Consider the following 12194-nt stretch of genomic DNA (forward strand, 5'->3'; position numbering starts at 1 on the left):
TATATATATATATATATAGGGAGTTTACTTAGAATCCTCGCAATAGGAAACACTACATAGGCTTCTACTTTTATTTCACATACATAATATAGCAATATAGATTCATAAGAAGTATAGGATATGTCTCACATTAAAACCATCTAAAATGGGTACAACATTGGACACAGTCCATACTTCATACGATAAAAACCACATATAGGCATATACAACACTAGTCTTCAGATGAAAGAGAATGAACAAAAGTGTCTCTAAGACTAAACAACATCCAGTAGCAAGATAGTGGCATCGTCCTCGGAAAGTGAGGACCTATAGAACTTGGAAAATGAGAGTCAAGTTAGCTTCAATGGCCCTCTAGAAGATCAGCGGATGGAACCTTGTAGAAACATGTAGAATGGGTTAGTACACAAGTTGTACTAAGTATGGAAACATGCACATAAAACATTTGAAAGAATGCATGAGAAAGGGACCTTTACTTTAGAAAACATGATAAGTCATTTAAAAGCCTTTAATGCACAACCAAGAACTATATATGCCAATAAGAACATATTCATTTGAAAGAATGCATGAGAAAGGGACCTTTAATTTAGAAAACATGATAAGTCATTTAAAAGCCTTTAATGCACAAACAAGAACCATATAAGCCAGTAAGAACATATTCATTAAGACCAACATCATCTAATATAATCAAGTCAACATGTACAATAGAATCCTTAACATTACATCACTTACAAGACCCTTACTCACCCCAACATCAAGTATACATGTGCAATGACCAAGCAAACCCCCATAATCTTACTCAACCAAGAACCATATAAGTGTGCATTGTCCATCTTCACATAACATCGCATTAAGAGTAATCATCATCATATTTAGCAATATAGACCATAAGCATGTTCATATGTGAAACTAACATCATATAGGATAATCAACATGCGAAGTCAACACATTCATAACATTGCATAATATATCATAAGAACAACCTTTTGGACTTCTCTTAGAGTCAGTTTGTGCAATGTCTAGGTAGAGTCCCATACCTCTACCTATATTAAGTCAACCCCTTAATTCACCCTAGTTAGTGTCCACTTTGTAGCTTCATTTTATTTTTGGGAACACTTGCCTTAACCGACATAGACCACAAGAGCTAAGTGTGGAATTCGGTGTCATGAAATCCTTCATCGAAAGAAGGTGGACCACTTTCCAAGGTAGTACCAAAACATGAACCTAGCACTCTAGGTGGATCCACTAGCTAGTATTCCTATGGGAGCAACATAGTTCAAGAATTAGGAGATATGTTTGGGACACTCTTTATGCACATAGCATAATAGTCTCCTATATCATGAGTACAATAGTGAACCTACCTTCCCTACATGGAAAGGAACACTCCTCACTACTAGTTCACTCGGTGCTAAGGTAGAGTCTCTTTTTGAAATGTCTTTAAGCCTTTATTATTCATCATAGCTTAGTTTAGGTCATAGGAGACTAACCCCTTGTATATCATAGTCATTTAGCTCAATAGCAATTGCATGAGAATGTCCTTTCAATACAACCCTTATATGTGAGATCAACACATCATCATCATCATATCATAATAAGGCAAATAGGCTCATAACCAACCTTATATCATTTCATCTTAGGCATAATCTCACAATCACATAATCAAGACATTTCAATTTCATCATCATACCAACTCTATCGAATTCAATCACAAGACGCATATTGAACTTCATCACCAAGTAAAAGTCATCTTGAAGTAAAAGTTTAAGATCACAAAGTCTTACCAATTTCTCCTTCAAAAGCCATCATCAATGGTCTTACCCTCAACCAAGCCAATTTCATTCATCAATTGGTATAAAACATCATACAATAGTAATTAACAAAATAACTAACTCAATTGCATCAATACTAATCAATTCACCATGAGTTCATTACCTAGGGTTAGGAATTTTGGGTCAATTCATGATATATCCCACATAATACATAATAATAATCAATATAAACCATAAACAATATAATTTAGAAGATCAAATTCGTATTAGGAAGAAACTCATATGAAGTCATCCTTTTTGTTTTGGAAGAACCCTTTAGGGAAAGGAATTCCAAAGGTGAAAGGTTCCCATATCTTGATCTAGTTCTCCAATGGAGTTCTTCTTTGGGAGAGAGAGAGTAGAGAGAAGGAAGAGCATTTTGAGTTTTGGAAATTTATGGGGTTCGGTTAATTTAATTAGGCTTAGGTCTTTATATAGGTCCTTAATTGACTTAATTAGACCACCCCTAACCCTTAATTAGACAAATAAAAAAATAACTAATTAAATGAACTAACTTTAAATAAAATAGGAAAGTCGTAGGCCTGACCTACAAGACCCCAACCTAGGTCGTAGGTCAGTCGACGCCCCCTCACCCTACTGTACTGGCAACCGTCGTTCTGGTCAGAGACCATGTTTTTTGACACTTTTGGAAAAGTGAATAAGTGTTGGTCGACGGAGGCATCGACGCTCTATTGATCCACCTACGCCTCGTCGCCTGCACTCATAGGTGGACACTGCCTCTTGACAGCTGTTTGGCCACAATTGAAGGGTCCTCCTCAAGGACCTCTAGGGTGGTCCTTGGGGAGTCTTACCCAAAATTTTAAACCCTAATCAGGTTCTAATGCTAGTTTGACACCTTTCCACCAAATTTCATCAATTTTTGACTCTTAAAACCTTGTGAAATAGACTAAGGCACACTAGCATCTCTTTTACAATTTTTCGGACGTTAGGGACGTTTCATGACATTTTGACTCTAAAACTTCCTAAATAGTCATAAAAAATTTTTTTACCTTAAAACAATATTACAACCCTTTGATACTCATCTGAAGCTCTAGATTAGGCCTTGGACTTTCGAAGTGTTACATTATCCACCCTTTAGGAATATTCGTCCCCGAATGACACTAAAATCTTTTGAAAGGAAAAGATAGACTCAATACTAGCAACCCAACCAACAACAGCGTAATCAACATCAATTACAACTCAAATCAACAAAACAACATGGCATTTACACATAAAAACTCAGAATATCTTTAACATATATAAGAGCTCATTCATCACAACATGAGGAATTTCCTTCTCAATATCAACATAAGCTTTACAACACATAGACAGTCACTGATGCCAAAACTCACTTCAAACACATCAACATGCTCAATACAACTTCATAAAGGCAACAAAATACCAAAATACACCAAATAAGTGAAAATCAAGTAAAAGAGCATTTTTCCATAAAAACTCATTTTAGCAAAACGCTTATCAAAAATATGCACATTTTTGCAAAACAAGTCAAATTTAAATTTATTCATTATTAAGAGGAACAACTAACCTTAATTAGCAAAGATATGAGGATAACGGAACTTCATGTCGGCCTCGGACTCCCATGTTGCTCCCTCAACTAGATGGTTTCTGCGTAACACCTTTACGGAGGCCACATATTATTCCTCAACCTCTTCACTGGACGTCAAGAATTTCCACCTAAACCTCTTCATAGGAGAGATTCTCATCCACTCCTAGACCTTCAAAAGGAAGAATGAACTCGGGGTCACCAGTGCACTTCTTAAGCATGAATACATGGAAAACCGGATGAACCGAAGCTATCTCACTGGGTAATCTCAACTCATATGCAACCTTGCCAACCCTTTGCAAAATTTTATAGGGACCCACATAACGAGGATTTAACTTCCCCTTCTTACCAAATCTCACCACCCCTTTCATGGGTGAACTTTTAACTACACTTTATCACCTTCTTCAAATTCTAATTCTCTTCTCCTATTGTAGGCATATGACTTTTATCGGCTATAGGCTATTTGTTATCGATTTCTTATAAAATAGACTTTCTCCAAGGTCTTATAGATCAAGTCGGTACCAAGACGTGAAGATGCAACAACTTCAAACCATCCAATCAAAGATTTACATCTCCTACCATACAAAGCTTCAAAAGGAGCCATGGCTATAGACGATTGGTAACTATTATTATAAGAGAACTCCACAAAAGGCAACTTGCTCTTCCCAACTTCCCTTGAAGTCTATTATCACACAAGCTCTAAGAATATCCTCAAGAGTTTGAATAGTACGCTCCGCTTGACCATCCGTTTGGGGATGAAAAGCGGTGCTCAACTTTACTCTTATACCCAACCCTTTTTGAAATGATCTCCAAAACCTAGATGTAAATTGTGTTCCCCTATTCGATATGATGGATAACCGAATACAATGGAGACTCACAATCTCATATACATAGACCTTGGCATAATCCTCCGCTGAGTAAGTGGACTTAACGGGAATATAGTGAGCGGACTTAGTCATCCTATCCACCATTGCCCATATAGAGTCATTTTGCCTTCGAGTCGGAGGCAATCCCACTATAAAGTCCACATTAATGTCTTCCCATTTCCAACTAGGAACTTGGATTTCTTGAAGTAAACCACCTGGCTTTTGGTGCTCGGCTTTCACTTGTTGGAAATTTGGACACTTCGCAACAAATTCTGCTATGTCCCTTTTCAAGCCATCCCACCAAAATACTTCTCTAATGTCATAATACATCTTAGTAGAACCCGGATGAATCGAATAACGAGAACCATGAGCTTCCTCTAGGATTTGATTTCTCAAATCATCCACATTCGGCACACACAACCTCCCTTAGTACCTCAAAACACCATCCCTCTATAAGGAGAATGACTCATTAAGATTACCACGAACCGACTCTTTCAACTCTATCAATGATGGATCAATGTGTTGCTTAGACTTCACCTCAACCACCAAAGAAGACTCAAAGTTTTGATGAACCATAAAACCACCATTTGGAGAATATTCCAATCGAACACCCAAACGAGCCTACCTATGGACATCTTTCACTAGGTCTTTCTTGCCCTCTTCAACATGAGACACACCACCTATGGTCATACGACTTAGAGCATCCGCAACCACGTTGGCCTTGCCGGGGTTATAGAGAACACTCATCTTGTAATCTTTCAACAACTCTAACAATTTTTGAAGTAGGAGATTTAACTCTTTTTGGGTAAACACCTGTTGAAGACTTTTATGGTCGGTATACACATCCACATGAACACCATATAAGTAATGCCTCCATATTTTCAAGGCAAATACCACGGCCGTTAACTCAAGATTATGAGTTGGGTAGTTCTTCTTATGAACCTTAAGTTGTCTAGAATCATAGGCTATAACTTTACCGTATTGCATAAGGACACAACCCAATTCCACTTGGGATGCATCACAATATACCACGAAACCCTTTGTACCTTCTGGTAAAGTCAACACTGGAGCGGTGGTGAGACTATCTTTCAAGATTTAGAAGCTCCTTTCACAAGCCTCCGACCACTCAAATTTCACATTCTTTTAGGTCAAAGTAGTCAAAGAAGATGCAATGGACGCAAATACATCTACAAACCTCCTATAGTACCCGACTAGACCCAAGAAACTTCTAATATCCATTGGAGCTAACTGCCTCGGTCTTCTTTGGATCAATCTCTACACCCTCACTAGAGATGACATGACCAAGAAACGCCCCCGACCTTAACCAAAACTCACATTTGTTATACTTGGCAAATAATAGTGTTCTTTCAAAACATGCAAAACCAGTCTTAAATGACCCATATGATCACCCTCATTCTTCGAATACACCAAGATGTCATCTATGAAAACAATCACAAAGGCATCTAGGTAGTTTTGGAACAACCTATTCATTAGGTCCATAAATGTCGCCGGGGCATTAGTAATACCAAAAGACATCATTCTAAACTCATAATGACTATATCATGTCCAAAAAGACGTTTTGGGAATATCTTCATCTCTCACCCTAAGTTTGTGATATCACAACCTTAAGTCAATTTTTGAAAAGTAGCTTGCCCTCGGAGTCGATCAAACAAGTCTTCAATCCGAGGGAGATGATACTTGTTCTTAATGGTAACTTTGTTGAGTTGCCGGTAATCGGTACACATCCTAAGGGACCCATCCTTCTTCTTCATAAACAAAACTGGAGCACCCCATGGGTAAATACTAGGTTAAATGAAGCCTTTGTCTAGTAAATCCTTGAGTTGAGCCTTCAAATCTTTCAATTCGGCCGGAGCCCTCCGATAAGGAGGATTTGAAATGAGATTTGTATTAGGTAGCACGTCAATACCAAAATCAATTTCCCGTTCGGGAGGAATTTTGGGAAGATCGTCAGGGAAGACCTTTAGAAATTCCCTCACTACGGGGACTACTCAATGGGAGAAACTTCAGAGTCTAAATCTTTGACTCTTACAATATGGTATAGACACCCTTTAGACATCATATTACAAGCTTTTTAGACAAAAATGATACGAACTCTAGGAATAAAACTTCCCCTTTCAACTCAACGACGGGTTCATTAGGAAAATTAAACTTGACAACTCTTGTCCTACAATCAATGGAAGCATGCAACCAATCCATCCCCAAAATAATATTGAAATCTACCACATCAAGTTCTACCAATTCAACATGGGTAACTCTATTGGGCAACGTTATTGGACAATTTCTATATACTCTTTTTGCAACCATCGTCTCACCCACTGGGGTAGTCACCATGAAAGGTTGGGAGAACTCTTTTGTTCACCCCTAGAATAGAGAGCATAAAAGCGATTCTTTTTCGGAGCATCAACATTTGAACCACTTGCTTGTCCACTTCTCTTGTCTTTCCCATTCACATTAAGGCAATCTCTCACCTTGTAACCACTTTTAACACATCCAAAGCAATTCTCCTTCCCAACTAGGCACTCACCCCAATGTTTCTTGCAACACTTTCCACAAGTTGGCTTCTTACTTGGTGAGGTAGTACCTCTTCCCTTTTGAGACTTAGGGTTAGACACCCAATCATCACGTGCCTTAGGAAATTTAGAAGGAACTTGATTAGAAAACCTCTTCTTGAATCTAGGCTTATCTTGAATTTCCAACCTTCCATTTGAAGAACCACTTTCAAAAGACTTGGCTCTCTTGGCCTCTCTATTCTTCCTCCTTAGCCTACTATCTTCCACTTGTGGAGCATGAACCATTAGATGAGAAATATTCATATTTTCATGAAGCATAGTCGAACGAAATTCTTCCACCAAGTAATCGGACACTCCCGTAAGAAAAGGACTCATCTAATCTCCCTTGGGTTAGACACCAAGGATGGAGCATAATTATACAATTTTGTATATTTCAAGGAGTAGTCAATTACACTCATACCTCCTTGACAAAGTTGATAAATTCTTCCACCTTATCTTCCCTCAAATCTCTAGGAAAGAACCGATCAAGGAAATCCCTCTTGAAGATCTCCCAAGTCACTGGAGTACCTCTAAGAACCTGATTGTCTCTCCATTAGGTGTACCAAGTTTGTGCCACATCTTTGATTTGATAGGCGCCAACTCAGACTTTTCACTCGTAGTCACACCCATAGCAAATAAGATTTTGTAGACCTCATCTAGAAAATCTTAAGGGTATTCATCCGACCTCGACCCAAAGAACATAGGAGGGTTCATCCTAGTGAAATCTCTCAATCGAGATGCCATAGTGCTAGCATGATAAGGCACACGGGGTCCAAATTCCTGATTCACTTAGGTTGTCATGGCTTGGACTTTTGAAGTCATGGCCTGATCCAAATTGAGAAAAGCTTCCCTTATCTCTCCATCAGTCTACCGGAACTTTATCACCCAAAGCAACCTCTTCAAGTGGAGGGACTTGATTGTCTTGCGGAGGAGCTTGATTCTCATGATCCCCCGCATTCACAATCCCTTCATAGGCCCTTTGTGTAGTTGCTCTTGAAGTATTCATACCTATAACCACAATAAAAGGCTTAGGTGAAAGCATATATAAATTAGACTTTGGAGGCACGACATAGAATTACAAGAAGATGAGAATTTCCTAAGCATCTCTCATTCATAAGTGTGGCGTGATGTACGGGGATAATTGAGTATAGTTTAACGCTTAAAAACAAGGAACTTACACTAGAATCGAGTGTATTTGGTATGATTTGATGTGTTTGTTGATGATGCAGGAAGAGTGAGACAAAAAAGAGAAGTAATAGTAACTCACGACGATCTTGATGGTCCGTGGCCCATTTCACGGACCGTGTAAGTGACCCTAAAGTATGATGGCAGTAGAGGAATTCTGAAAGCCACGTTTGACAAAGTTGAAGTAACGACCATGAGAGATTTCACAGACCGTAATAATTTTGATGGGCCGTGATTCTATTCGTCAACAAAGATTCCAGAGAGAAGTAAAAAGTGTCCAGTGTTGAGAAAGTTGAAGTGCAGACTACGAAAGTCTTCATGGACCATGATAGTTTTGATGTTCCATGATTCTGTCTGTCAACCAGATTCCAGAGGGGCAGTGAAAAGGGTCCAGAGATGAGAAAGTGGAAGTGAAGACCATGGAAGACTTCACAGATCATGATAATTTTGATGGTCCGTAATATGTCCGTCAACCAGATTCCACAGAGCAGTGAAAAGTGTCCAGAGTTGAGAAGGTTGAAGTGAAGACCACGAAAGACTTCATGGACCATGATAATTTTGATGGTCCGTGATTTTATCCATGAACCAAATTTCAGTTTTGGAGATTTGAAGGCAAGACCACAGACTACTATACCGACCGTGAAGTCTTTCACGGGCCGTGAAGGAAAGCATAAATACGGTCCTAACTACATTAGGTCTCTTTTTAAAAGGTTTTTTGGGATATTATTTATGGGTTTTTTTGAACTATATTTTAGTCATTCAATTTTTGACACAGAAGGCAAGAAGAGAACTTGAAATTTTCCGAGCCGATTTTTGTTTTTCAAACTACTTGGCAACTCGAGAAAGTTTTCCTCTTGGATTATATATGAAGTTTATTTCGAGTTTCAATTTGCTATCGTAAGTATCCAGAATTATGTGTTCTATGATTATCAACTATTATGTACGCAGAATTATGAATCACTAAGTATTCAAATCAGGTGTGTGGGATCTATGATGAGACTGTGAATCTGAATCCGTAAAAAATGAGCATAGAGTAATCTCCTTTCACATGTTGTAGATTCAAGCTTTGGTTTTAATTTGGTATAAGGAGTATACACTTTGGACTTGCCTGAATCAAGTGGTTGTTCGAATGAAAAACACTTGTTAGGAAAAACAAAAATCTCTTTATTGTATTGATGTTGAAGTTAGAGTTCGAGAGAAAATAACTTCAGCCTCATATCCATTTAAATCAGTTCTTTATAAAAGAATCAATTGTAGCTCGAGAGAATACAAGCGATTATTATCTAATAACGTTGAGAAGCAGTATATAAAATTTAGTCAATATGCAATTTACTTTAAAAAATTTATGTTATTCAACAAGACAATAACAAATCAACAAGACATATTCATTAAGTCATAGGCACGTACATTACAAGACCAACAACATCAAAACTAGTCAAGTCAACATGCATATCATGTGATTGAATACATAGTCAAGTAACTCTATCATCAAGTCATAAATAACCACAAGCATGAATAAGAGTACATTTCAACATAACCAAAGCAAGACAAGACAATTAACCACAACCCCTATCAAGTCAACAAGTGTCATGACCAAACAAAGCCTCATAACCTTACTCAATCAAGTAACCCAACAAGAATCATGACCAGCCTCCTACTTCACATAGCATAACATTTACGAGTACATACTATCATACTTTAACAATGTAGACCAACACATATTCGTAAGTGGCACACCAATCAACATATAGTATCAACAATGTGCAAGTTCATCATATACATATCATGTACCGTTATTAGCATATTCATACATAAGAATATCCTCCTAAAATTTCCTTCAAGGCTAACTAGTGCAATGTTTAGGTAGAGTCTCATACCCCTACCTAGACTAAGCTCAACCCATTAGGTTATCCTAGTTAGAGTTCATTCCTTTAATTTATTTTACCTTTGGGAACATCTTTCCCTAATCGACATAGACCATATGAGCTAATATGAGATCCGGTGTCATTGAACCCTACACCGAAAGAAGGCGGACTACTTGCCAAGGTAGTACCAAAACATGAACATACCAAGTGGATCCACTGGCTAGTATTCCTATGGGGGCAACATAGTTCAAGAACTAGGAGATGTAGTTGGGACCATTTTTATGCTACATGCATTATAGTCTCCAATCTCAAGAGTACATTAGTGATCCTACCTTCCCTATGTCATAAAGGGACACTCCTCCCTCTAGTTCACTCGGTGCTAAGCTAGAGTCCCTTTTGAAATGTCTTAAATGTCTTTATTACTTATAATAGCTTATTGTACGTAATAGGGTCTAACCCTTGTATAATTAATCATCATCATCATAGCTCAATAGGAATTGCATGAGTATCATCCTTTCATTACAATTCATATAAGTGAGGTTAGCACATTTACATATCACTTCATAATAAGGCACATTGGTAAATCCTTCACCATCCTTATAACGTTTACATATTAGCCAACACCTCACAAACCATACATAGTCAAGACATTTCAATTCAACATCATAGCACCCTATCAATCCTAATACAAGGCATACTCCAATACAACATCATGACTTAATCACAATTAACCACAATTTGAAGTAAAGGATAGGGATCACAAGACTTACCAAGTCTCCTTCATAATTCATCATCAAGGTCTTACCATCAACTCTTAATTCAACCCAATTAGAGTATAACATCATCATAATTCAATGACAAACATGATAACAAGGCTAAAAAAGGAATCACTACATCATAATTCAATACTAGTTCATAGCTTAAGACAAAAGACATAGATCAAAGTCATAATCTAATTCAATTACTCAAGAACTAGCATGATAGGACTATAATTCACCCTAATTCATTCATTATTTATACAATAACATCATCTAATATTGATTCAACCAATAACCAAGTCAATTGAATCAACATTATACAATTCATATCAAGATTATCACCTAGGGTTAAGAGGTAAGGGTCATCTTCTACAAACTAGACCAATCCATCAAGATATATCATAATTAAGTTAGAATACATGTTAATATATTCATAATATGCAAAATAAATCATCAAAAAAATCAATTCATAACATAATTTTTGAGATTAGATGAAACCCACTTGAAAACCAACTTTAGAAATCAATTTGATGGAACCTTTTGAGAAAAGAGGTCTCAAAGGTGAAAGGAATCCCATAACTTTATAGTTGATGAATATTGATGGTGAAACTTGACCCCTTTCAGCTCTTCAACCCTCCCCAAGCTTTGTGTTCCACGGAGTTCTTCACTAGAGAGAGAAAGATGAGAGAAGGAATAGAGTTTGTGTTTGTGAGTTATGAGAGCTTAATTTAGTTTAATGGGGCCAGGTTCTTTATATGGGGTGTTAATTAACTTAATTAGACTTTCCTTAACCTATAAATAACGACCTAACCCCTTAATTAATTAATTGGAACCAACTAAAAACATGCAGCAAAGTCAGGCCTTCACAGATGAGACTCGACCAACGGTCCGTATGTGAGTCGACGACTCTTGCCCCCTTCCGTGCTGCACTTCGCTGATGAGTTCAGAGACTTGTCAAAATAGTTCCTTTAAGAATTTGGCTAAGCATTGGTCGATGGATGGCATCGACGCCCCATCGATCCACACACGCTCCATCGACTCCCCTCGTGGGTGTACACTGCCCAGGAGTACTTTTGACCCCAAAATGAAAGTGTCCTTTTCAAGGGACCTTAATTGGTCCTTGGGGGGTCGTACCTGGACGTTTCGACTATGAATAAACTTAAACATATGTTAGACACCCTTCCACAAATTTTCTTCATTTTCCGACTTCTAAAAGCTAGTGAAATAGGCTAAGGCATGCTAGCACCTCATTCAACTAATTTCCGGACGTCATGGACGTTCTTGGACGTTTTGGTTTCTAGACTTCCTATATGACTCATATTCATTAAAATGGACCTTAAAACAGTGTCTAAATCTTTTGACACTTATTTTAGTCTCTAGAACATGTCTTCGATTTTCGAAGTGTTACATTATCCCCCCTTAGGAACATTCGTGTTCCCGAATGACACTAAAATATTTTGAAAGAAAGGATTAGACTCAAGACTAACACCCCAACAAACAACAATACATTAACAACATAAATCATATTATTTACACAAGGCAATGCAAAACTTCAATTACCACACATAAAGCTCAACATTA

Source organism: Solanum pennellii, chromosome 11 (assembly GCF_001406875.1).
Source record: "Solanum pennellii chromosome 11, SPENNV200".
Classification (NCBI taxonomy): domain Eukaryota; kingdom Viridiplantae; phylum Streptophyta; class Magnoliopsida; order Solanales; family Solanaceae; genus Solanum; species Solanum pennellii.